The sequence below is a fragment of the Lactuca virosa genome, chromosome 9 (assembly GCF_052849685.1).
Source record: "Lactuca virosa cultivar CGN04683 chromosome 9, Lactuca_virosa_CGN04683_v6, whole genome shotgun sequence".
Classification (NCBI taxonomy): Eukaryota; Viridiplantae; Streptophyta; class Magnoliopsida; order Asterales; family Asteraceae; genus Lactuca; species Lactuca virosa.
Window position 1 is genome coordinate 126009571 of NC_136434.1, and position 27589 is coordinate 126037159.

Below are 27589 nucleotides of genomic sequence, written 5' to 3' on the forward strand. Positions count from 1 at the left end.
CACCGATTTCAGCCACCACCGGGCCCCTCTCCTCACCTATTCACTTTCTCTGCCGATTCCGACTAGATACAGGGTAACTGGAGCCGCTGGGACGGACTTCAACCACCACGGTAGATCACGCCGCCGCCGCTGTTGCTTCTCCACCGCAGGTAACCTCGCCCCCCTATGTTTTTCTCTTCCGTCATCGTAACCAAACGCGACCGGAGACCCAATCGTGGGTCTCGACTACCCTTCAATCGTTCCCATAAACTGCAATTGGAAAATTCACGATTTCATAGCTGGAGCGTAAACGATTCAAACTTCATTAGCATTTAATTAAATATAACCCTAAAGATATCTGACTTGTACAATTTGTCCCCTCCGTTAGGAATAGTTATCATATGAACCAAACCCCCATTTAAATTATCCAGAATTGGCCCCTCCACCGAAAACCTTAACAATTCTAGTCCAGGAACTCCAAATCAGCTTTAAAATGTGCATTTTCAGCCCCTGTTTTGAGAATAGTTACAAGATCAGTCCCTGGAGTATGATTTTGGAAAAATCAGTCCCTAGAGTTTATTTATTTTAACAAAGACCACCCTATTAGGTAATATAAATAGAACCGGTGATTCGTTTTAAGGGCACGTGACGTCACGAAATGACTTTCACGACAAATTTACTCTCGAGCCTCGTTCACGCTTCAAGGGTGAGTGTTACGTCCCTTTTTTATGTTTTAATATTTGGCCGGGGGGGGGGGGGGGGAATACATGTGAAATATATATATATATATATATAAATATATTTTTCGGTTATGAAATGTGTTTATAAACATGCTGAATATATCTATCGGCTATGGAATACACATATACAACATATATATAGTTTTAATACTTAATATTGTCAAAATAATATATTATAAACCGATTTCTTTACGATATACATGCGTTTTAAAATATTATTAGTCATCTGCATAATTTATTTCACTTACATCGAGCATGTACAAACATATTTATCAATTATATATGTACAAATTATAACAATTATATCTTGGAAATCATTCATGCATGTGAAGAAACATTTTATCTATTTAACCAAGTGCATACATTATGGATTTATCGAACTTATTCAGCGTTTATAGTGAAACTTTACCGTATAACATAGTTAATGGCATCTATAGTGAGACAGTATTCATTACCTAAGTTTAACCACTTAGTATTCCCATTTAACTATAACCGTTAATCCTCAGAGCGAGATACGTATGTATAGATCTATAGGGGTTGACACCCCCACCTGCGGTTGCTAGCTACAACCTCGACTGATCAATCGACGCGGGTGCATATTTATCTTTAGTATAACTACGACGTCTAATGAAGCGTTGTACAGGGATTATAACTGGTCACATAGCTCGGTTATAGGCTCACTATAGGCATTAACCAGACTCTTTAACTAGAAACCACGGATCCGGTTTCTCTGTTTATCAAGCATTTTAAGTATGGACTTACTTATGGTATAACTCTTTATCAAGCATTTTAAGTATGGACTTACTTATGGTATAACTCTTTATCAAGCATTTCAAGTATGGATTTACTTATGGTTTAACTCTTTATCAAGTATTTTAAGTATGGATTTACTTATGGTTTAACTCTTTATCAAGCATTTTAAGTATGAATTTACTTATGGTTTAACTCTTTACCAAGCATTTTAAGTATGGATTTACCTATGGTTTATCTATTAAACAAGCATTTAAAGTATGGGTATACTTATGGTTTATCACTTTATCAAACATTTTAAGTATGAATTTACTTATGATTTATCTCTTTAACAAATACTTCAAGTCTAGATATACTTGTGATTTAACCCTTTATCAAACATTGTTTTAACCACAAAAGAAATACTTTCTAGACTTATAAAGTATCATTACTGCGGTTAGCAGAAAACCTGTAACTCTCACCAACCTTGTGTTGACCCTCAAAATTTAATGTATTCTTAGGGTATCAGCAAACGAGCTTTCAGTCAGAAGATTAGTCATGGATTTCAGGCGACCTAGTTTTATCTAGCTTTTGTTATATCGGCCTATCTGCTAAGGCAAATTTATGAATTTATTATTATGAACCTTGTATTAATATTTTAAAGTGTAATGTAACTGCTATGTTGTTATTGTTGTAACTTGTGATGTATATTCAATTTGCTTGGGATCCATGAACTAAGTCGCACAGCCCGACTTATTCCACCGCCTCGGCCGGGGGTGTGACAGTTTGGTATCAGAGCTTAATTGGGTGTAGAGAACTCGTATCCTCGGAAGAGGAAATACAACTATAGCTACAGGCTCCTAATAAAAGTATTATTAAAAAATATATTACTTCTCGACTGCTCGCGGGAGAGACAGCTGGTTTGAAAGGCCGCTAGGGTTACTGGACTTCAAAACGGCTTAATTGCCACAATGGTCATGGCCCCCGGTGTTTCCTGTCTGACCCTCATTTGTGCTTAGTAGTCTTGGAGTACAAACCAAAAAATTAATAATACTGCAAACCTCACCAATAATAATATATAAGAGTCATATATATATATATATACTCTGACCCGCGATGAGAACACTTAATAAAATAAATTCTGACATGCCTTCAACTAAAGCTACCAACTCAACCCTTTAGGTCAAAAGCCTCAACTAAGGTTAGTATCGTGCATAGGCCATACCATAAATAAACTAGGAACGCGCGCCTATGTTATTTATGGTCGGGCTGGTGAATAACCAACCTTAAGCGACGAGTTTGACAGACTACAATGGTTGAGAGTTTTAGGGATTGAAGGATGTTCTCAAGACTCGATGCAGATACCAAATACCTAAAATCCTTGTATCAACTCTCAGACAACACATACATCTTAAAAATCATAAAAATACTTGAAAGTTCGGAATAACGTCCAATTTTTTTTTCCAGATTTACCTAATTCCGAAGAAGAACAAAGAACCAATAGCTCGGTTACCTTCGTAACAGAGAAACCTATAGTTGCCAGTCGATCGTTCGGTAGTCTCCAAACTTCTATCTCCCCTATCTTTCTAAGACGATGAGGATCCATCTAAAGACGAACCATCTATAGAACCCACTAAAGGGGAGGAACCTGAAGAAGAGAAGGGAACGATCGAAGATAAAAAAACAGTTGAAGAAAACATGGAAAGAGAAGGACTAACAGATGAAGAGTCCACCATTAAAACGCCACCAATGTACTACCTCTATTGATTAATTTCAGGTGGAACGCTCCGCACGGGTACCCTTAATAAGAGGATTCTACCTCATTCCTGATGTGGTACTTCCACCTAAAGGAAGCAATGTCGTCGCAAGAGTCGGGATGATTCACGAACACTCTGAGAGAGAACTAATATCCACGAGGGACAAAAATGAAAAGTCGTCACTCCCCAAGTCCGTTCTGCTTATCGACAAGTCTATCAATAAAGTTGTAATTCTCCCAATTGAACAGAGTGTTCGAATTAAGACAGCAAATCGAATCTAAGATAGACAACATGAATATATTAGAACACATCACTCACACTCTAAGTTAAAGAGTCTGAGAACTCAAGAACGAACAACATGATGAAATGGAACTGCCCATACACTATGTCATCACGTCAATCGACCAAAGAAGGGTTGTTACCGATGGTCACCAAATCTATACACTGGAGTATAAAGTCCAACTGACCTAAAGCAGACTGGGTACCAAACGATTGTAACAAATCAAAGGATGCGTGAAACTCACAACTAGCTCGAGGAGCTAGCCAATCTGATAATCGAACATTTTAAATCTCTAACCCGGTCACCTAGGACGAGTAGCACCCTTGGGTTGAGGTCACAAACTGTGGGAAAAGAGATTTTATGCAAACATTCATCCCTTCTGTGACCCTCAGTGGACGAAGCTTTTCCATTACTAACTTTGTCCTTGTTTAGAAATTGGGTGTAACAAGATGTAACCGCAATAAAAGTGTTTATGCAATCAAGTGTTTCAAAGGTCGTAAATATTATCAGTCCTCTCTCTCTCACTTGGAAATCTATAGGATTTCTGAAATCAATCACTATTCCTCTATCATTTGAAATCGGTAGGATCCCAACCCTATCTCTCTATCATTTGGAAACATGTAGGGTTTCAGAAATCGATTGCACCCTCTATCATTTGGAAATCCGCAGGATTTCAGGAACAAGTCATACTAATACACTATCATATAATACAACTCATACGTGCTCATTTATAACGAAATTATTATTGGTACATTTCCTGTCAGCAAAATTCATGCATCTATGCCATTTGATACCAATGTCGATAGAAGCTTCACTGACTATAAGTTTGGAAACATGCTAAACCATAAATCCTGCAACGAAAAAGTAGAAGGCATCTTAGGAATACTTTCCAATTGCCATCTCATCCTGAATAACCACGTATTTCTCGTCAACCTTATACCCACGACTATGGGAAGTTTCGATGAGATTATCAGAATGGATGGTTATCGCCTCTCCGAGCCGAAATTCTATGCTATGAGAAAGTCGACCGGCTACCCCCACCCAACGATGGAGCCCTTGTGATGTACGAAGATAAATTAGGGAAGAATCTAAGAGTCATTTCTTGCATGAAGGCAAGCAAGTGCTTACCAAAAAGATGCTTCGCTTTCTTGGCCCACGTGATGGATCTGCAAGGCAAGGGTAAGGAAATCAAAGATATTCCACAAGTGTGCGATTGCTCAGATGTATTCACAGAGGATCTACCTAGACTACCCCCAGTCAAGCAGGTGGAATTCCAAATCGACTTAATCTCGGGTGTAGTGCTAGTGGCAAGATCTCCTTATCGCCTGCCACCATCAGAAATGCAAGAACTATTCGGTCAACTCCAAGAACTAATTGACAAAGGCTTTATCCGGACAAGCTTCTCACCTTGGGGAACTCCGATGTTGCTTGTCAAAAAGAAGGATGGATCGTTTAGGATATGCATTGCTATCGAGAGTCGAACAAAATCACCATAAAAAAAAACAATACCCACATCCCGAAGATCGATGACCTGTTCGACCAGCTGCAAGGACCCTGTTACTACTCTATGACCGACCTAAGATCAGATTATCATCAACTCAAAGTTCAAGAGCAAGACATTTCAAAGAAGGAATTCAGAACTCGGTATGACCACTATAAGTTCCTGGTTATGCCCTTTGGGTTGACCCATGCACTGAAAATATTCATGGATCTTATGAACCAAGTGTGCAAACCCCATTTGTACAAGTTCGTGCTCGTCTTTATCGATAATATTCTAATATACCCACAAAAGAAGGAATAATATGGCAAGCACGTGCGTTTGATTCTGGAACTACAAGGAATGAGAAACTATATGCAAAGTTCTCAGAATGCGAATTTTGGATCAATGAGGTGCGTTTCCTCGATAATGTGGCCAATAGCGAAGGAATTCATGACGACCCTACAAAGATTGAAGCGAATACGGACTGGAAAGAACCAATGACATCAACCGAAGTACGTTAATTATTAAGGCTTATGAGCTATTACCAGAGATTCATTGAGAATTTCTCTAAAATAGCCAAGCCTCCAACTTCTATAACCCAGAAAGAAAAGAAATCTGATTGGGGAGACAGTCAAGGGTCCACTTTCCAGAGATTGAAACAATCGTCAGGCAGTGCACCGATCATGCCTTCCCCCAGAGGGAACGGAAGACTTCATTGTATTCTGTGATGCCTCGTGCCAAGGATTAGGATGCATGTTGATGCAAAGGAAAAAGTCATTGCATACGCATCCAGACAACTCTAGTCAAACGAGACAAACTACACTACCCATGGCTTGGAGTTAGAAGCGGTAGTGTTTTCCTAAAAGATTTGGAGGCACTACCTATACGGAAAGAAGTGCGTCGTGTTCGCCAATCACGAAAGCCTCGAACATATCTTCGATCAGAAAGAGCACAACATGAGACAACGAAGGTGGATAGAATTGCTAAATGATTAAGAATGTGAAATTCATCGTCATCCTAGTAAAGCAAATGTTGCAACGGATGCTTTGAACAAGAAAGAACGAGCAAAAGCACTTCATGTAAAGGCTCTAACCCTAAGAATCTGCTCTAATCTCACCACCCAAATTCAAGACGCCCAGCTGGGAGGCTTCAAACCCGAAAGTATCATGGGAGAAAACCTGAAAGGTATATACAAGCAGTTCGACGTCAAGGAAGACGGAACACAATAAATCAGGAATTGAATTTGGACCCCGAGGTTTAGGGAAGTCAGGAACCTGGTTTTAAATGGAGCTTGTAAGTCGAGATATTCGATACATCCCGTATAAGACAAGATGTATCTCGACCTTAAGAAGCCTTATTGGTGGCCAACCTGAAGGCAAAGATTCCCATGTATGTCGGTAAACGCTTAACTTGCACCTAAGTCAAAGAAGAGTACCAGAAGCTATCAGGACTACTACAACAACCATCGATTCCAGAATAGAAATGAGAACAGATAGCCATGGACTTCATAATGAAGTTGTTGAGGACTTTGAGCGGTTATGACACCACTTGGGCAGTAGTTGACCGTCTAACAAAGTCTGCTCAATTTCTAGCCATTAAAGAAACCGACAAGACGGAGAAACTCACCGAGAACTACATCGAGTAAGTAGCCAAACTGCACGGAGTACCAATATCTGTTATCTCAAACCGAGATAACATACTTGCTTCCAGGTTTGGCAAACGTTGCCGAGATCTATATGAAACAAACCAGACGTGAGTACTGCGTACCATCCTCAAAAGAGATGGACAGAGTGAAAGGACGATACAAATTATGGAAGTCATGTTCAGTTCTTGAGTGATAGACTTCGGTAATGCATAGGATATTCATTTACAGCTAGTCGAGATTTCATACAACAATAGTTATTACCCCAGCATACAGGCTTCCCCATTCAAGGCCAAGTATGGACGCAAATGTCGTTCCCCGCTATGCTAGGCAAAAGTTGGAGATATCCAACTTGCTAGAAAGCATGTTGGAGATACTGTACGTATTGGCACCGAAGTCATCTAGGAAATCATGACTAAGATCGTTTAGATCAAGGAAAGGTTAAGGGCCGCACACCAATAGTAAAAGTCCAATGGAACTCTCGTAGATGGCCGAAATTTAGTTGGTAGTGCGAAGACCAAATGAAGCACAAGTACCCACAACTGTTCAACGGTAATTTCCCCACTAGAGGAACAAAATAGTTGTAGGAACGGGATAATTTCGGGACGAAATTCCTTTAACGGGGAGGTAATGTGACATCCCAGAATTTAGGGCTGAATCTGTAAACGGTCAGGTCACCGCGAACCTTTTCGTATCTCGATCGATCGAATTTTAATACATACTATAGTAAAAATATTTGTAAAAGTCCGAAAAATCAGACGTTCCGGGCCAATTAGACATGAAACTTCAAACATGGGTTTCCAGAGTTCTACAAATCGAAAAATTAATCTGTTGGGATTCCCTTTGAAACCGTTGAACTTCAAACTATTGTTCGTCAAGTACTCCTTTAATTGATTAAAAAAAACATAACAAATATAAATAAATAAATGAAAATAAAATTAAAGTAAGAGTGGGATTTTCATTTAATTAAATCTACTTATTTTAAATGAATGCATATATGTCTAGGGGCAGTTTTGTTATTTTCTGAAACTATTTTAGTAAGGGTACATGAGAGTAGGGTAGTTCTCATTAAGTGTCAAATAGAAGGGACCATTTGTGCCAAAATCAAGAAATCGTGTCTTCTTGTTCCTACATCAGACGCTGAACCTCTCTGATTCCCTTCCTCAATTTAGATGCATGTGCAATCGAATCTTAGGAAATCAAGTTGTCTTAACCCCTCAAATGTTAACCCTTTGACCAATTGATCAGTAATTTTCCATCCCTTTCACTGAAATCTCGAATCTGAAGCTATAAGGAGAGGATTTGTGGTTTGAAGTTTCACCAAAATTCCACCATTGACACCATTACTCCACCACCGAATCACCACTGAACCACCATGAATCACCACCCAACAGTCGAACATCTCGACCTCCTGCCACCCCTCCTGTCGTGACCCACCACCATCCAACATCCCTTAATTTCTAATCACTCTCCCCTCCTCCTTCTTCGTTTTTTTTTTCTGAATTAAGAACACCACCACTGAAGGTGGAGGTTTTCCGGCGAGAAGCCCACCACAACCACCGATTTCAGCCACCACCGGGCCCCTCTCCTCACCTATTCACTTTCTCTGCCGATTCCGACTAGATACAGGGTAACCGGAGCCGCTGGGACGGACTTCAACCACCACGGTAGATCACGCCGCCGCCGCTGTTGCTTCTCCACCGCAGGTAACCTCGCCCCCCTATGTTTTTCTCTTCCGTCATCGTAACCAAAGGCGACCGGAGACCCAATCGTGGGTCTCGACTACCCTTCAATCGTTCCCATAAACTGCAATTGGAAAATTCACGATTTCATAGCTGGAGCGTAAACGATTCAAACTTCATTAGCATTTAATTAAATATAACCCTAAAGATATCTGACTTGTACAATTTGTCCCCTCCGTTAGGAATAGTTATCATATGAACCAAACCCCCATTTAAATTATCCAGAATTGGCCCCTCCACCGAAAACCTTAACAATTCTAGTCCATGAACTCCAAATCAGCTTTAAAATGTGCATTTTAAGCCCCTGTTTTGAGAATAGTTACAAGATTAGTCCCTGGAGTATGATTTTGGAAAAATCAGTCCCTAGAGTTTATTTATTTTAACAAAGACCACCCTATGCTTAATAATAATACCAAAACTACCCTTTTGGTTTATTAGGTAATATAAATAGAACCGGTGATTTGTTTTAAGGGCACGTGACGTCACGAAATGACTTTCACGACAAATTTACTCTCGAGCCTCGTTCACGCTTCAAGGGTGAGTGTTACGGCCCCTTTTTATGTTTTAATATTTTGGGGGGGAATACATGTGAAATATATATATAAATATATTTTTCGGTTATGAAATGTGTTTATAAACATGCTGAATATATATATCGGCTATGGAATACACATATAAAACATACATCTAGTTTTAATACTTAATATTGTCAAAATAATATATTATAAACCGATTTCTTTACGATATACATGTGTTTAAAAATATTATTAGTCATCTGCATAATTTATTTCACTTACATCGAGCATGTACAAACATATTTATCAATTATATATGTACAAATTATAACAATTATATCTTGGAAATCATTCATGCATGTGAAGAAACATTTTATCTATTTAAGCAAGTGACATACATTTGTATGGATTTATCGAACTTATTCAACTTTTATAGTGAAACTTTACCGTATAACCTAGTTAATGGCCTCTATAGTGAGACAATATTCATTACCTAAGTTTAACCACTTAGTATTCCCATTTAACTATAACCGTTAATCCTCGGAGCGAAATACGTATGTATAGATCTATACGGGTTGACACCCCCACCTGCGGTTGCTAGCTACAACCTCGACTGATCAATCGAAGCGGGTGCATATTTATCTTTAGTATAACTACGACGTCTAAGGAAGCGTTGTGCAGGGATTATAACTGGTCACATAGCTCGGTTATAGGACTCACTATAGGCATTAACCAGACTCTTTAACTAGAAACCACGGATCCGGTTTCTCTGTTTATCAAGCATTTTAAGTATGGACTTACTTATGGTATAACTCTTTATCAAGCATTTTAAGTATGGACTTACTTATGGTATAACTCTTTATCAAGCATTTTAAGTATGGACTTACTTATGGTATAACTCTTTATCAAGCATTTCAATTATGGATTTACTTATGGTTTAACTCTTTATCAAGTATTTTAAGTATGGATTTACTTATGGTTTAACTCTTTGTCAAACATTTTAAGTATGGATTTACTTATGGTTTAACTCTTTATCAAGCATTTTAAGTATGAATTTACTTATGGTTTAACTCTTTACCAAGCATTTTAAGTATGGATTTACCTATGGTTTATCTATTAAACAAGCATTTAAAGTATGGGTATACTTATGGTTTATCACTTTATCAAACATTTTAAGTATGATTTTACTTATGATTTATCTCTTTAACAAATACTTCAAGTATAGATATACTTGTGATTTAACCCTTTATCAAACATGGTTTGAACCACAAAAGAAATACTTTCTAGACTTATAAAGTATCATTACTGCGGTTAGCAGAAAACCTGTAACTCTCACCAACCTTATGTTGACCCTCAAAATTTAATGTATTCTTAGGGTATCACCAAACGAGCTTTCAGTCAGAAGATTAGTCATGGATTTTAGGCGACCTAGTTTTATCTAACTTTTGTTATATCGGCCTTTCTGCTAAGGAAAATTTATGAATTTATTATTATGAACCTTGTATTCATATTTTAAAGTGTAATGTAACTGCTTTGTTGTTATTGTTGTAACTTGTGATGTATATTCAATTTGCTTGGGATCCATGAACTAAGTCGCACAGCCTGGCGTATTCCGCCGCCTCGGCCGGGGGTGTGACAAGGGAGGTCAGGTTGTTAGCTGGTATAGTTTGGGAGTTAGAGAAGGGGAGAGATTATGACAAGATAAGGATCCTACACGCTTATGATCATCCGGAGGAGACTCATTCTTTACTATAGTATCAACCGATCGTGATTGAGAGACTTGAGCAGTGTGTGAGGTAGACAAAGTTGAGGTTGGTAGTATCAGAGATAGTTACAGCCACTATGGAGGTGATGATCAGTTTCCTTCATCATCATTTAGCATAGATTGTGGCTTGGATGTTAGTTTGTTTTGGGTTGTGGTAGATATTTCTAGCCTAGGGAAGGTAGGAACTATGATTTTTGGATTTGAGGGAAGGAATACTAATGTGTTTGATGATAGGAAAACGCTACGTTTTTTGTTGTAAAATAGACACTTTTCCAGCTCAAACCACACCATTGTACGCTCTTTTTGGAAAATCTAATGTAAAATCTTGTGGAAATTAATGAAAACTGTGTGATCTTAATGTTTATTGTGCTACTTGTTTGATTGTTTTCTTGATATAGTTAACTCTCTTAACTAAATTATCAAAGTAAAACTCAAAATTTATCATGAAAGCTAACATATGCCATAAATTTAGAATCATGCCTCGCAATAGAATAAACCTAGAACAACCCAAAACCAATCCCGAGCCTATGAGCTCATCCGTGATTGAGGTACTAGTGGCCCAACGCGTTGCCGATGCAATAGCAAGCATAGAAACCCCTAGGAACTTAGGATCAGGAGGAAACGAAGGTGAGAGTTCGCAAGGAGATAATCTAGGTCCAACTAGAGTCTGTTCATATAAATATTTTATGAAATGTAAGCCAAAACCCTTCCATGGAAACGAAGGTGTAGTTGGATTGACTAGATGGATGGAAAAGATGGAGTCTGTTTTTGAGATAAGCTTCTGTCTGGAGGACTGTACAGTCAAGTTCGCCACCTGCACCCTATCAGATGTAGCCCTAAGTTGGTGGACCAGTTACACAACGACCATGGGCGTTTATGTAGCAAACACCATGTCTTAGAGTGAGTTAAAGCATGTCATGATTGGGGAATACAGTCCACGTGAAGAGATGTAGAAGCTGGAATAGGAGTTGTGGAATCTGATGATGCAGGAAGCTAATATTGCCACTTATACGAGCCGATTCAATGACCTTGCCACCTTATGTCCCGGGATGGTTACCCTAGAAAATAAGAAGATAGAGAGGTATATTGGGGGTTTGCCTTAGCCTATCCAAGGCTTAGTCACTGCCTCAAATGCAACCACATTCGACAACACCAAGAGACTAGCATTTAGTTTGACCCATTAAGAGGTTCATCGTGGAACGATAGTCCAGAAGGCTGACCTTCTGAAGGTGGAGGGTAGCAAATGGAAGTTCGGTAAAGAGTTCAAAGGGAAGGCTAAGCAACCAACAAAGAAAAAGTGGGAAGTTATTCAAGCATTTACAGTTTCAACACCCTCGACATGGACTACCTATAGAAGTAGTCCAAGATACAATGAGTGTAGATTTCGTCACAATGGAGCATGGTGGGTCTGCAACAGCTGCGACAAGAAATGTCATCTCGCCAACAGATGAAAAACCCCACCCAATCGAGGAACCGCAACAACAGAAAGTCGAGCGCGCTTTGAGTGTAAGGAAGTTGGACATATCAGGAAGGATTGTCCAAAGCTGAAGGGGCAGGGAGATAATGCTAGGAGAAGAGCATTTGTTATAGGAGCCATAGAGGCCATATAAGATCCGACGGTAGTTACACGTATGTTCCTAATCAATAAATTATATGCAAATATACTTTTTGATACTGGCGCCGATAGATGCTATGTTACACATAAATTTAGGAAGTTGCTAGATCACCCATCTAGTAAACTTAGGGAAGCCTATAGGGTAGAAATGGTTAACGGCTAAGTCGGTAGTATAAAGGAAATACTTATGAACTATGCCTTGACGATGTGACAACCCGAAACTTCTATCTTGTACATCTAGTCAATTCAATCAATGTTAAACTTGTTCTGTTAACTTCTAGCACTGTTTAAGGGTTCATTTAAGTGTTCTAAGCTTGGGTACAGTCAAGGTTGAGGTTAGGAATGAGTCAACAAGTCGTATAGTGTCAAAACTGGGCCATACTGTCACACCCCCAAACCAGATCGACGGAAACGTTAAGGGGCGGAGGACTTCATGTAAGTATCACAACACATGCAATATAGTAATCAAAGTACAAACAACCATTGCATTAATAAGTATAAATTTTACATAAGTGTTTAAACATTACATATTCAAACACCAAAGTAGGTACAGTAGAAGACAATAGTTGCAGTACAGTACTAGGTAGTCTTCTCAAAAGCTTCGGGAGTGTACCTGTCTACTGGATTCCTGAGAATACAAGTTATTTTGAAAGAGTAGATCAACATTTAAGTTGGTGAGTTCATAAGTATTTTAGTTCTATAATGTATACTCTAAGTTCTTGGATAAGTTCGCTGGTTCCTCCAGAAAATCCTATATTTCCTGAGGTGATAAACTGATAACCTCAATAGTTCCCTCTGCAATTACTTAGTTTATACTAATTATATATAACCTAATATCGAATGGACAATTAAATAGGTGTATCTGCCCTAAGCCCATAACCAAACAAGGAACAGGAAGTAAGGCGGAAGTCACACATTTCACTGTCAATCGGATATTACTTATGTATAACTCTGATTTAAAAACTAAGGAATTATAGAATTAACCATTAAAGGTCCTTTATGTTATACTAGTTTAAAGAGAGTGAATGACTAAGTTCCATCTGATAAGTAGTTTTAAATCCCCATAAAACCGTTTCTGAATAGTAGTTTTAAATCCCCATAAAACCGTTTCTGAATAGTAGTTTTAAATCCCCATAAAACCGTTCCATTTGTAAAAGTAGTTTAATCCCATAAACCGTTTCATTTGTAAAACTATTCTTAGTTATATCTGTTCTACAGTAAAACATTGGTATTAACCCTGGAAAATATTGTATTATCCATAATACTGATTTGTGGTTTTAAATGTTCTAAAACCAGAGGTACAAGTATATTTGCCATACTTGATTTCATGATACGTAGTTTTTACTATAAGTAAAAACTAACAGAATGTATATTTGGTCAGTAAAATAGATAGGATGTAATTATCTTTTCATACTGTTTTAAGAGAAGTATATTACTAAGTAATTTACTCGTTGTTTTATCCATGTGAGTTATATTAACCATACTAATATGACTGATGTGCCTGATGCGACGTTCTTCAGGCGTCGGAAACGATATGACATTTATCACCCTAGGCCTGCCGGCCAAACTGTTTCGAACAGTGAAGGTGCGGGATTGTCAGTCCCATATAGATCTATACACAAATTCACGCTCTCCCTACAGGAGATTCTGGTTAATAAGTCAGGACTTAAGGTCGTACTTAGATAAGTACACCATGAAGAGTCTCACAAATTTATTGTTTCAACGAGATTACGATGTATTATTACCCCGTGATTGCTAACCTTGGTACGTTGTATTGTACCTTTGTTAATGCAAAACTGGTATGATGTATTATTACCCCGTGATTGCTAACCCTGGTACGTTGTATTGTACCCTAGTTAATGCAAACCCGGTATGATGTATTATTACCCCGTGATTGCTAACCCTGGTACGTTGTATTGTACCCTTGTTAATGCAAACCCGGTATGATGAATTATTAGTTCTTTAATATATTATCCATATACTAAAAGTATTATACATATCCTGGTATAGATAAAGGAATTGTTAGTAATTTCCTTGGAATAAAGAGTATACAATTGTGAATCATACTTGTATATTTAGTTTTGAATCATAAATTATACCTATTATAATTTATATGTTCTATCTGATTAGCATGATTTCTCATGGATGAACACCTTTGCTCAGCATGATACAAAGGTAATGATACCAACTGAAGTAACATTTTATATTCATATATGTATAATATATATATATATATATATATATATATATATATATATATATATATATATATATATATATATATATATATATAAAATTAAGAAGGAAACGACCTTCAGACAAATAACACCAGCTTAATTCCACATCCAAACAAGGAAAAGGAAATAAGATAATTCATTAGTCCTAAGCCCTTCAAATCTTATTTATATATTTATACATATGTAAACATGATTTTGGCAATTATAATTTGAAATAGTTTATAAAACTTTTTTCAAAGAATTTAACCGTATTAAACGAGTTTACATGACTTTAAAGATTTAACATGGCTTTAAGTCATTTTGGAAGTATTTGGTAATCCTTAAAAGCATAAGGAAATCGTTTGTGTGATTATTATCACATACAATTATTAACATAATTTATATTGTGTTCAACTTGTATTCCCCTAAAAAGCATTTAAAAACCATTAAAAAGGTAGATTATAGGGGTATGAACTCACTTGATAAGTGGTGATTTGGGCAGCGTTTCGTTTCTATAGATGATCTTTCTCGAAGAAACCGCGAGTTTTTTTATTAAAAAACGGGCTTTACGCGGGCAGCACTTCGACTGGAAAGAGGTTAGCTTCTCGAGAATTCCGGGGCTTCGGGGCTTGCTTCGGGTTTTAGATACGATACCGGGGCCTTGGGGGTGGTAAGAAAGTTTAGAGGGGTGAGAAAGGTGAAAAATGGTGAATTTTGGGGTAAAATGTGTGAAAAATCCGAAGAGTCTCGCACCCTTTATATAGGTGCGAGGGTTCGGTCCGAAGAGAGGAGGTGGCGACACGTGTTCGGACAGGTGGTGAGGGGATGAGCTTCGGTTCGGACACCTGGCATGGCACGTTAGATCAGGAGTGGCCGAGCCCTCGGTCCAATCAGAAGAGGACACGAGTCCGAGCTCGGTGGCATCTCCGTGCGAAGGGTGTCAGATTCGCAGTGGACCGCAACTCCGGTCCAATCAGAAGGTGCCACGACCAACTTCGGTCCAATCAGCAGGTGACACGCGTCGGACACGGGGCTGCTTCGTATGCGAGGGTGACGTGGCCGAAGGGTGTCCATGCGATTTTTCCCGGTTTTCAACATTTTTCGATTTCCGTGCCAAAAACTTGCAAAATTCATAACTTTCGCATACGATCTCCATTTTCGACGTTCTTTATATGCATGCATAGGTAAAATTATACTCTACGACTTTCGTTTAGACTTCGTCGGCTAGTTTTGAATTCATTTTTAATATTATTATTTTTAACAGACCGGGACATGAAATCCGTTAAAAATTCATAACTTCTTCATCCGACGTCCGTTTTCGTCTGTCTTTTTACCGTTGTACTACTTTTGATGAGACCTTCGATTCTCGTGTATGTTGTGTCGGTTAAATATCGATCGATTTTTATTTCGAATTTTTAGCTGTCTAATGCTAAACCGAAACTTAAAAAAATCATAACTTCCTCATACGAAGTCAGATTTTTACGTTCTTTTTAAGAAAGTTCTCGGTTTAACATATTCTACAACTTTCATTTAGATTGTTAAGGCTAAAAATCCTGTTATCGAAAATTCACATTTTACATTGAACAGTGTTTTGCCGGTTTTGTCGCGGATCTTCGATTGGTCTTAACTTCTTCGTTATAACTCGGATTTCAGTGTTCTTTATATTTTTGGAAAACTTGTTACAATCTCTACCACTTGGTTCATCCCAATCACGATTATTGATCAATTTATTTTTGACCTAAATTTGACTGGTGTTACATTATCCCCCCGTTAGAGGGAATTTCGTCCCGAAATTAAGTCTAAAGTGATACTCATGGTCTAGGGGAAAGATGTGGATATTTTCGTTTTATCTAATCTTCCCTTTCCCCAGTGAATTCAGGTCTCCGGTTTGCAATCCAGCGAACCTTCACTATCGGGATAAGAATTTGCTTGGTTCTTTTGATTTCCCTATCCATGATTTCCATTTGTTCTTCTACAAAGTGTAGACTTTTATTTAACTTGATTTCATCGAGTGAAATAACTAGTGTTTCATCGGATAGACACCTATTTAGATTAGATATGTGAAAGGTGGGATAAATGTTTTTAAGTTTTTGTGGTAGTTTAAGTTTATAAGCTACAAGACCGATTCTGGTAAGAATCTCGAATGGTCCTATGTACCTTGGATTTAGTATTCCACGCTTTCTCAAGCGTATCTTGCCCTTCCAGGGTGAGACTTTCATATGACAAGGTCACCAACCTGGAATTCCAAGGGTTTTCTCTTATCAAAGGCGTAGCTTTTCTGATTAACTCTGGAAGCTTTATGTCGCTTCCTGCTTCATATTCTCTTTTTGGTAGTCTCTTGGAATAATTCCGGTCCAGCGAAGGTGGTGTGTGGAAATTTGACCTCTAGCTAGTTGCATTTCACCAACTTTAGTCCAGTGCAGATATGATCTGCACTTGTGACCACAGAAGGTTTCGAATGGAGCACTTTAAATGCTAGCATGATAAAGGACCCGATTAATTGGTAAATGGGTATCCCATACTTTACCATAGTCGATCACATATGCTCAAGACTACTCTAGTTCCCAGAGATTTCTGAAGTGACTGCCTGAACTGGGAGACGATTCTATTATCTCGACGGAGATAACAGCTATTGAAACACCGTGCACTCTGACTAATCTCTCTATCACACGTTCTAGTTATGTTCTCTATTTGCCTGTTTCTTCAAAATTGTAGGAAGTGCGCGGACCTGGCTAATCTCTCGACGATCACCCAAAATCGCATCAAGTCCACTTGTTGCCTTGGTAACTTGATTATAAAGCCCATTGTAATCCGCTACCACTTCCACTCAGGTATCTCCGGTTGTTGTAGTAAGCCTGCAGCTTTTGCTTCGATAAGACTCATACTTGGCTCATCTATCATCACCTCGTGTATACGAGTCGTATATAATTTAGATTTCACAAAACGTTCGGATGGGTGACTCTGCCCCAGGTCCACAACCAAACAAGGAACAGGAGATAGGGCGGAAATACACATCCTAAATCTTGTTAAGTCTAAATTATATACCACTCTCGTGTATACACTTAGCAGCGATAGATTAACCTAATGAGTTCTTAGTCTCTATTCTTGAACTTGACTTGCGGTACAATGATTTTCCTATGAGATCTACTGGGGTACTTCGGTGGTTACTGACTTCTAAGACTACTTCGATGCTTTTCGTTTGAAGTTTCCTGTCTATTGAGTAGGCTACAAGGGCGTGGTACCCTTCGCATGGGAACTTCTGAAGTTTGAAATGAGAGACAACCTAAGGGTTTGCGTTATGGATTGGAAGAATTTCATCTTACGGCTTATTAAGGAAAAAGTTCTCTTACACAGCATAAGAATTTTCACATGGTAAGGGCCAGGCCAAACCATGTCGAATGAGGATGTCGGAATTTTCTCGACGAAATAGATATTAAGTCGTTCTGGGGGAAATGATTACTTAGGGTAATGAACTATCCTATGTACCTAAGTTTTCAGCGCTTCCGGTTTTATTTTGTTATTACTGTTACGTATCGCCTTTTTGATTCGAAATTGGCAGGTACTACCAATACGACGGTTCTGATAATTTGAAATTACGAACTTCCATGAAATGATCCTTACTAGGGCTCTCTATAATCGCTTGGTGTACACAAGTCATGTATAATTAAGATTGGTAAGACCTTTGACTGAGCAACCCTGCCCTAAATCTATAACCAAACAAGGAACAAGAAATGAGGCGGGATTACTCGCTCTAAGTCTACAAATCTTAATTATAAATGACCCTTATGTATACACTAAGTCATCATAGCTTACCTGTTAGGGTTTCAAATTTTATATGAATGCTGTGATTTATTTTGAACGGGAGAGTAATCATAATTATAGATAATTATTGGGGTTTGGAAGCGTACCAAAAATATAGCAGGGTTCTTTGATGCCTTCCCATGTATTGGGATCAAACTTCTCCTGTTCCCCCGTCGTTCTTCTCTGTTGGACAGTCCCTCTTGTAATGTCCTATTTCACCACAAAGGTGAAATATTGGAATGGTTCCAACATTGGTAGTTGAAGTGATGAACTCAACCGGGGTTCTACAGATGCGGGCAGTGTGCCTCTTCATGTTGCATCTATTGCAATGCAGCTCTCTGCAACCTCCATGATGATGGTAGTTGCACTTGCTGCAGTGTAGGAGGTTTCTTAAGTACGGCGTCGTCGGTGCTAGAATAACAGGGCTGATGGGGGTATTGACTGCCCCAGTTTGGTGCCCTCTGTTAGGTTCTTGAGTTGAACAACTCCCTTTCTTGTTCTCAAACTTTCGTTTCAGGATATTAGGCTTAAGGTTCGAAGTGTCCTTACAAATAGGTACTCGTTGATGTACTTGGTCATCACCACGAGCGGGGTTGCCGATAGCATTACCACTAAAATTTGCGTTGTTAGCATTAAGGTGTGCCATGACAGCTGCTACAGCTGCTGTGACTGCAGCTTGAAACGTAGCCGCATCTATTTGAAGGATTGGTGTTTTGCTGGTGGGTTGGTCACGTTTCTTTGGAGGCATGATTCTGTTACATGATAAGAAAATGAGCTCGTGAGCGACTATCGTTGGCTCTAGATGTATTCTAATCATTTGTATCTACGTATAAATCTTTCGTTTTGTTATATTGTTCTCAATGATTCGACCTGCATCCCTATGATGCAGTCCTGGTAAGGAACAGAAATAAGTTTCTAGAATGGTTATGAACCGAGTATCATCCGAACTAAGTTACCTTTGATTGGTGGATATCGTTTTCCAACTTTCGAAATGATTTGAAAACAATTCATAATAAAGTCTACATAAAATAGACTTATGAATTTGAGAAGTAATCACTATCAACTGAGATTTTGTGATATGATTTATTGTTATTAGCCGTGACAGGAAAAGAGGACAAGCTCAAAACCTAATGTGAGTAATGTAATCACTAACTCACTAGATTGAATCGATTTACTAGTTATTACTTAGATGAAAAGGTGCTCAAACACTTCACATGAATCATGTGTGGTTTTCCTCTGTTCTCAGTTCTATTATTCGCGGTAATGATTTGTTCTCTCCTGGTATCTATAGGGTGTCCTTCTCCTCCTTAGGTATATTGAATTCCTGAGATGTCTTACTTCCGATTCTAACACTCATCCCCATTACTTTGTAATGAAGATTTTGAATCTCGGAAGTTCATGTGAATCTCTCATCGGTGTCCTTAATAGGGTAAGGGCACTAAATGATTTCTATAGTTTCTTTACTTCTGATCTGTTTTTTTCTCGGAATTCTCCTAATGAAATTCTGTTGGATCCTCCTTGACTCTTTTATTGATTGCTGGAGTGACTACATTTATCTAAGGGGTTTATACGAGAATGGGAATGTCTAAAGAATCTATGAGAAAATTTAAATTTTTACAAAGGTGATCCTTTCTGGTCCTTCTATAACCACATGGTGTGTACCGATTATATATAATCCAGATCAAATAGACCTTCGAATAAGTAATCCTATTCTAAAACCACATCAAAACAAGGAAAAGGAAGTAGAGTGAAAATCACATATTCTAAGTCTATAAAATCTCAACTATATATAACCTTAACGTATCCACTTAGTAATTATAGACGTACCAGAGAAGATCTTTTTAACATTTCCCAAAAGTTTATTTATGGTATCTAAAATACTTCCTTGGTATTTTAATTATAAGTTTAGACTTCTAGATCTAAGAAGTTGATAAGTTTTCAGTTTTCTTGTTATAGCATCCTAAAATACTCCTATAGTATTTTAACATTTAAGTTTGGTTCTAGAATTCTTCTGGTACCTAGGTAAGTTTTAGACTGGTGTTACACATACACACCTTTAGGAGCAGTGTACGGCTGCACACATGGTTATACGGCTGTACACCCAACTCGTGGCACCACATCCACTCTTATATAAAGGTTAGACCCATTTCCCTTCATTACTTTCCCTTCTTGGCCGCACACTACACCCTTCCCTCAAGTTTCTCCAACCGTGACCCTCCAAAGCTTCAATAAAGTAAGTAATTCATCCTCTAACGTGTTAACCATGAAAGACCACTCTATCTAAGCCTTGAATCTGCAATATGCGTCATGTTCTTCATGTTTCGAAGAGAGTGCGGCCGCACACCTCCATGAGATGGCCGCACACTCCTAAAAGACCCTCCAAAGTGAGAGTTTGACCCCTATCATTGAGATGGACATGACCCTAGCCTTGTTGCACCTTAAAGTCGACATTTTGGGCATATACATGAAGGGTGTACAGCCGCACACACCTATGTACGGCCGCACACACACCTTAGGGCCGCAAACCCACTTCTATGACCCTTATTGACCTCAAACTTGCACTACAACTAAGCATGGACCTAGAACACTTCATGGATGCGAGTTAGGACCTTGGAAACACCTCAAAGACACCTTCCATCATGAGTGTACGGCCGCACACCTCATGGCCCACACACCGATGGCCGTACACACCCTTAGGGTGGCCGTACACCTCCTTCACTCAATCCCATATGGTTCTAACACTTAGTTTAAGTGTTTCCAAGTCCCTAGAGTGGTTTCTTATCATGTTTAGTAGTGAAATACCCTAATTTGGCTCCTATATGTATTATTACATGTTAAACAGGATCAAATTGTGTTCAAGGCTTCACTTGAAACCCGACATCCCATATCGATCTCTAGTACAAACCACTCACTCAAGGTGAGTTCATACCCCTACGCTTTTACGATTTTTCAAACGTTTTCAGGGGGAATACAAGCCAAACACAAATGTTTTTTGTGAATAAATACAAATGGACTTTTAACAAGTATAAAACTCATGCAATTGAATTCAGACAACGATTTTCATATATTTAGACATCTTACCCCTTTTGTACTACGTTCAGCATAAGAGACATTTTCAACATACCACCAAAACTGCATAGTTTTTCAGATTCAACATTCACATTATATACATGCAAACTATAATAGGTATAGTTTGGGGTTTTCGAATCATAACCTTTACGAATTCAGTGTTAATTGCCACTAAACATATAAACTATGGCAGATTTAGTTTATGGTATTATTTACTACAATGGTATGGTATTAATAATTATTTAAGCATAATTATTACCGTATATTGCATCCAACGGATTCTAATACAAGAGAGCACTTTAGAATTACATGTAAACTAGATTGTACAACATTGTGAGGCTCTACTTCAAAATTGTACCCTTAGGGTACTGAATTAAATCCTATCTTAGTATAACCAGAGTCTCCTGGAGGGAGAGCGTGAGATTTGTGAATAGATCTATTCGGGATTAACAATCTCACACCTGAACTGCTAGCTACAGTTAGGCAGGCATGCCTGGGGTGACAAATGTCATTTAACCAACACGTGAAGAACGTTGTAAAGGTCTCTAGTTCATATCAAGCATGGTTATACGACTCACAATAAGTATAAACTAATCATATGTTTACGGGACTTCATTCTTCATTGGTTTTAATTAAGTAATTAAAAACTTACTATACATGCTGGTATTAACCAGGGTTTTCACACCATATGTTACCTACATTACTGATAGTAGCCAGGGATTTCATGCAAGTACTTTCAAATATAAGGAAAGAATTCAATAACGAACTTACATTGGGTCTTAGAGTTTAAAGACTACTTTTCATAACTTAAGAAAATATTGGATTTTCTTGGAAACATGCAAACCTTTCTACAAATCCATAAACATATTTTGTTACATAACCTCACTTATGAACTCGCCAACGTTATGCTGATACTCTTTCAAAATTTGCTTGTATTCTCAGGAAATCAGTAGACAGGTACCTCCTGGAGTTTTGAGAAGTTGGAGCAACTAAAGTCATGTTTTTAAATTTTACTTTCACTTTTGATGTATACAAACAAGTCTTAAACAGATGTAAACCTTTTTGATATATGTATCCAATGTTTGGTTGTGTTTACTAGAATTGCTATGATACAATGGTTGCGATACTACATATGACATCATCCACCCCCAAACGTTTTCGCCGTTCCGGTTTGGGGGTGTGACAGATTGGTATCAGAGCTCAGGTTTATAGTGAACTAAGTATACCGAACCTTACATGGTATACAACTATAAACACTAAGGGGTTGTAGCGCTCTGAAACTAAAAGTATATTTTCAAAATATAAGTATTTTCTATGAAATATACAAATATACATACTTAACAGAACCAGAGCCATAGGTAGAACAAAACAAAAGTATTTGGATGTTGGACGCTGTGGTTAAACCTGGGCAGTTATGTAATCATGTCTAGGGTCAATATAGCCTGATCAACTATATTTACTCGAGACATTACTAACCTCTTCTTGGGAGTGACTGTAGTGTTGCAGCAAGCCTAAAACTTACCAAGTATATATACATCAGATATCGGTAGAACAAAGCATACAACTTAAAATGCTATAGGAGTATTTTAGCTAGAGCCAAATACAGCATAGAGATTCATTTCAAGTGTTACTACATATTCTTTCTTAGCGATATTTACTTGCAATAGTAACTCTCCTCTATATATATCGCTTCGTAGAACGCTTTAACTTTCAGAATGAGATATATCTTGTTTCATATATCTTCATTTAAATTCAGGGGACTTATCATCCTCTTCTTCCTGATTGTTCTAGAACAAGATGCCTCCCCGAAGAAGACCCATCAGAAGGAACAACGACACCCCGCTACTGCCACCTCCACAATTCGATCCTGCCTTGTTCTAGGCAGCAGTTACCGCTGCCGTAACTGCAGCAATGGCGCAAATCAATCAGGGAAGCTCTGGGGGATCAGGAGGTGGACCAGACCCCAAAAATCTTGGTGAAGGCCAGGGACACCAGAAGGAGTGTTCCTATAAAGACTTCATGAATGCCAAACCCAAGTCCTTCGATGGCAATGGTGGAGTCATTTCCTTGACTCAATCGTTTGAGAAGATCAAATCCATCTTTGAAATCTGCGCCTGTTCCGAAGCAAACAAGGTTAAGTTTTCCACTTGCACCTTCACCGACCAAGCACTGACCTGGTGGAATGGTCGAGTCAAATCTCTAACCCTGCCAATCGCCAATGCCATGGGTTGGGAGAGCTTGAAAGAACTCATGCTGGCTGAGTACTGCCCAAGGGGTGAGATGCAAAAGTTGGAACATGAGCTTTGGACCCTGAAGATGAAGGGTTCCGACATCGCTGCTTACACCGCTAGGTTCTGTGATCTGGCTCTCCTCTGTCCGGGAATGGTCACCCCGGAAAGCAAAAAGATTGAGAGGTACATATGAGGACTGACGGCCCCAACAAAAGGAAATGTTTTGTCTGCTAGACCCACTACATTTGATAGAGCCAAGTGCCTGGCGCAAACCCTGATAGATCATGGGGTCGATCTTAATGAGGTGACAGACACTCCCAAACCACAACAGGAGAGTGGAGAAAAGAAGAAGAAGTTCTGGAACAAATGCAAGGGGCATTCTTCGCAGGAGCCCTCCAAGAAACAACAATCAGTGGCAGTTCATGCTGCTACTACTCTTGCTGCTACTCCAGCTGCTGTTCCAACCACTCAAGCTCCTACTGGTGGTTATGCTGGAAATTTACCTCTGTGCAACAAGTGTAACTTTCATCATCACGGACCCTACCGTGAATTGAAATGCAACAGCTGTGGAAAGAAGGGACACACGGCTCGATACTGCAAGACACCCGTTCAACCAACCAACCAGAGTCCTGGGGCAGGCGCTGGTTAAGCCTGCTATGGATGTGGAGAGGTTGGGCATTTCAAAAGATATTGCCCCAAAGCAACAACAGCTGGCAACACAGGGAGGGTACTGGCTATGGGCCAGGAGGAAGCGGTCGCTGATCCTACCGTTGTTACGGGTACATTCCTCCTTGACAACTCTTATGCATGTATTCTTTTCGATTCTGGTACGGAGAGGAGTTTTGTTAGTCATGCATTCAAACATCTTCTCAAATGTAAATCCCAACCTTTAACTGAAACATTTACCGTCGAGATGGCTAACGGAAAGAAAGAAAGCACTGACAACATATTCACAGGTTGCACTCTTACCTTAGGCGATCATTCCTTTCCCATCGATCTTATGCCAGTTTCCATAAAGAGCTTCGATATCATAATCGGTATGGATTGGTTGAGCCCCAATCGTACTGATATCTTCTGCTATGAGAAAGCTATCCGTCTCAAAATTCCCTCCGTCGAAGCCCTCACTATTTACGGTGATAAACTCAGTCCGAGCCTTCGTATCATTTCATGCATCAAAGCCCAGAAGTATCTGCGGAAGGAATGTCATGCATTCCTAGCTCATGTTGTTGATGAAACGCGAAAAGTTAAAGACCTCGAGAGCATCCCCGAAGTCTGCAACTTTCCTGATGTCTTCCCCGAAGATCTTCCAGGAATTCCGCCCGAGCGTCAAGTCGAGTTTCGTATCGACTTAATCCCCGGAGCTACTCCTGTAGCTAAATTTCCATATTGTTTAGCGCCGGCGGAAATGCAAGAGCTATCCAGCCAGCTCAATGAGCTGATCAGCAAAGGATTCATAAGGCCGAGTTCCTCACCCTGGGGAGCTCCGATCTTATTCGTGAAGAAGAAAGATGGATCCTTTCGAATGTGCATTGACTACTGAGAACTGAACAAGCTGACCATCAAGAACCGTTATCCCTTACCCAGAATCGACGACCTCTTTGACCAACTTCAGGGAGCCAGTTACTTTTCGAAGATAGATCTAAGATCAGGGTATCATCAGTTGCGGGTTCACGAGAATGATGTGCCCAAGACAACATTCCGAACTCGCTATGGACATTACGAGTCTGTAGTAATGCCCTTTGGTCTAACCAACGCACCGACAGTATTCATGGACCTGATTGGGTGTGCTGCCCTTTCCTAGACAAGTTCGTGATCGTGTTCATTGATGATATACTTGTCTTTTCACGGAGTGAAGATGATCAATAACAACACTTGAGACTAGTACTAGAAACACTAAGGGCGGAGAATCTATATGCAAAATTCTCAAAGTGTGAATTCTGGATCAGGAAGGTAACTTTCCTTGGTCACTTGGTTAGCGAGGAAGGCATACACGTGGACCCTTCCAAAATCAAAGCGATTGAGAATTGGTCGGCACTAAAGACACCCACAGAAATCCGCCAACTCTTGGGTCTCGCTGGCTATTATCGCAGGTTTATCCAAAACTTCTCCAAAAATGCTAAGCCTTTAACCACCCTGACACAGAAAGGTTTAACCTTTAATTGGGGAGAAAAGCAAGACATTGCGTTTCAAACGCTGAAGCAGACCCTATGCAGCGCACCTATGTTGTCCTTGCCCGAAGGGACGGAAGACTTCGTTGTCTACTGTGATGCATCCAATCAGGGCCTAGGCTGTCTGCTCATGCAGCGAGGAAAGGTTATCGCCTATGCCTCGAGGCAGTTGAAAACACACGAAGTCAATTACGCAACTCACGATCTAGAGTTAGGAGCAATGGTCTTCGCGTTAAAGATCTGGAGACATTATCTCTACGGAACCAAGTGCACTGTATTCACCGACCATAAGAGCCTATAGCATATCTTCGATCAGAAAGAGCTAAACATGAGACAGCGGCGATGGGTAGAGCTACTCAGTGATTACGAGTGCGAAATACGCTACCATCCCGGCAAGGCCAATGTGGTAGCAGATGCCCTCAGCCGCAAGGAGTATTCAGGTCATAGGGTGAAGGCATTGACTATGACCATCCATTCACGATTATCCGCACAAATCCGAGAGGCTCAACTGGAAGCTTTAAAACTAGAGAATATGTTGGTTGAAGCTCCGCGGGGAATGGAAAAGAACTTAGAGGTCAAGGGAGACGGAGTTTACTATTTCATGAACCGAATCTGGACCCCAAGGTACGGCGGGTACATGGAGGTTGTCATGAACGAAGCTCACAAGACTAGATACTCCGTTCACCCAGGTTCAGATAAAATGTATCTGGATCTCAAACAACTCTATTGGTGGCCGAACATGAAAGCAGAAATTGCTACCTTCGTGGGCAAGTGCTTAACTTGCGCCAAGGTGAAGGTAGAATACCAAAAGCCCTCAGGTTTACTTCAGCAGCCAGAAATACCTGAGTGGAAGTGGGAAATGATTACAATGGATTTTATCACTAAGTTACCCAGATCTCCGAGTGGGCACGACGCCATCTGGGTAATTGTCGATCGACTGACTAAATCCGCCCACTTCCTGCCAATCAAAGAAAACTTCAAAATGGAGAGGCTCACACGAATATAACTTCCAGAAGTAGTTCGCCTTCATGGGGTACCTGTATCCATTATCTCCGATCGAGATAGCAGGTTTACCTCGATATTCTGGCAATCACTACAAAAGGCTCTCGGAACTCAGTTGGATATGAGCACAGCTTATCATCCACAGATGGACGGACAGAGTGAGAGAACAATCCAGACATTGGAAGATATGTTAAGAGCCTGCATCATCGATTTCGGCATGTCGTGGGACACTCATCTACCCTTGGTCGAATTTTCCTACAACAACAGCTACCATACGAGCATTAAGGCTGTGCCGTTTGAAGCCCTCTATAGCCATACGTGTAGATCCCCTCTGTGCTGGGTTGAAGTGGGTGACACGCAGCTAGTCAAGGGTCAAGTTCCCGACAACACTCTCACTGGTCCTGAAATCATCCGAGAGACGACTGAAAAGATCGTACAAATCCGAGAACGACTGAAAGCATCAATAGATTGACAAAAAAGCTATGCCGATAAGAGACGAAAGCCCTTGGAATTCCAGGTTGGTGACCGTGTCCTTTTGAAGGTATCACCCTAGAAAGGCATGATACGCTTCGGAAAGCGTGGAAAGCTGAATCCAATATACATAGGACCATTCGAGATCCTCGCTAGGATTGGTCCTGTAGCATACAAACTCAAATTACCTCGAGAACGTAGTAACGTACATCCCGTCTTCCACGTGTCGAACCTAAAGAAGTGTCTGTCTAATGAGACACTTGTGATCCCCCTCGATGAGATCGAACTAGACAAAAGCTTACACTTCGTGGAAGAACTAGTTGATATCATGGACCGAGAAGTCAAACGAACGAAACAAAGTCGCATCCCGATAGTGAAGGTTCGCTG

At 39.6% G+C, this 27589-nt stretch overlaps 1 long non-coding RNA gene across 1 annotated transcript; it reads left to right on the top strand.

Annotated features, from left to right (window-relative positions):
* Positions 1–7664: 7664 nt before the first annotated feature.
* LOC145141285 (uncharacterized) lies at positions 7665–22370 on the top strand. The gene is made up of 3 exons (XR_013722573.1): positions 7665–8313; positions 8788–8886; positions 22273–22370. It is a non-coding gene; the product is annotated as an uncharacterized LOC145141285 (long non-coding RNA).
* Positions 22371–27589: the final 5219 nt, after the last annotated feature.